The sequence below is a fragment of the Mandrillus leucophaeus genome, unplaced genomic scaffold (assembly GCF_000951045.1).
Source record: "Mandrillus leucophaeus isolate KB7577 unplaced genomic scaffold, Mleu.le_1.0 Scaffold2, whole genome shotgun sequence".
Lineage (NCBI taxonomy): Eukaryota > Metazoa > Chordata > Mammalia > Primates > Cercopithecidae > Mandrillus > Mandrillus leucophaeus.
Genome location: NW_012102031.1, coordinates 11,500,930 through 11,502,628, shown reverse-complemented (window position 1 = coordinate 11,502,628; position 1,699 = coordinate 11,500,930).

The window sequence follows — 1,699 nt, the reverse complement described above, 5'->3', positions numbered from 1 at the left end:
GAGATGGAGTTCCACTCTTGTTGCCCAGACTGGAGGGCAATGGCACAATCTTGGCTCACTGCAACCTCCATCTCCTGGGTTCAAGCAAATCTCCTGCCTCAGCCTCCTGAGTAGCTGGGATTACAGGAACACACCACCATGCCCGGCTATTTCTTGTATTTTTAGTAGAAACGGGGTTTCATCATACTGACCAGGCTGGTCTCGAACTCCTAACCTCAGGTGATTCTCTTGCCTCGGCCTCCCAAAGTGCTGGGATTACAGGTGTGAGCCACCATGCCCAGCTAAGGTTTTCTTTATGTATTCTTTATTTTATTTGTGAGACAGAGTCTTGCTCTGTTGCCCAGGCTGGAGGGTGGTGGTACAATCTCCACTCACTGCAACCCCCACCTCGTAGGTTCAAGCGATTCTTCTCCTGCCTCAGCCTCCCGAGTTGCTGGTATTATAGGCATGCGCCACCATTTCCAGCTAATTTTTGTATTTTTAGTGGAGACGGGGTTGTGTCATGTTGGCCAGGCTGGTCCTGAACTCCTGATCTCATGTCATTTGTGAATAGAGATGATTTTACTTCTTTTCCAATTACAATGCCTTTTAATTATTTCTATTTCTTACCCGCTTATTCTGGCTGGGACTTCCAATACTCTGTTGAATAGAGGAAGTATGGTTGATTCCAAAATATAAAAGAATCACCCACAACTCAATGGCAAAAACAAAAAAAATTAATAAGCCAATTAAAATGGGCTAAAGACTTAAATAGACATTTCTCAAAAAAACACATACCAATGGCCAAGAGGTATATAAAAAATTGTTCAACATCACTAATCATTGGGAAAATGTAAATCAAAACCAGTAAGAAGTATCATCTCATACCTGTCAGGATAGCTATTAATTATAAAAAAAAAAAAAAGAAAAGAAAAAAAGACAACAAGTGTCCAGGATGTGGAGAAACTGGAACCCTTGTACACTGTTGGTGAGGATGTAAAATGGTGCAGCTCCTACGGAAAACAGTAGGAACTTTCCTCAAAAAGTTAAAAATAGAACTACCAAGTGATCTAGCAATTCCATTTCTGGGCATGTATCCAAAAAAACTGAAATCGCCATCTCAAAAAGATGTATCTGCACACCCATGTTCTTAAGTACTATTCACAAAAGATACAGAAACAACCTAATGTCCATCAGTAGATGCATGGATAAAGACTATGTGGTATATGCATCAATGGAATATTATTCAGCCTTTGAAAGGCAGAATATTCTACAATATGCGACAATGTGCGTGAACCTTGAGGACATTAACGCTAAGTGAAATCATCTGTCACACGAAGTCAACTATTGTGTAACTCCACTTACATGAGGTACTCCAAATGGTCAAATACATAGAATTAGTGAGTGGAAAGGCAGTTGCCAGGGAGCGTGGGGGTAGGTAAATGGAGAGTTGCTAATTAACAGGCAGAAAGTTCCAGTTAAACAAGATGAATAAGTGGCAGAGATCTGCTGTACAACATTGTACTTATAATTAAAAGTACTGTTTTGTACACTGAAAAAATTTGTTAAGGGGGTAAAGCTCATGTTAAGTATTCTAATTGCATAATTTTTTATTAAAGTCATGAAAGTGGACCATACGGTCTAGATCATAATCTCAGGGGAAAAGCTTTTAGTCTTTCAGCATTGAGTATGATATTAGCTATAGACTTTTCATATGTGG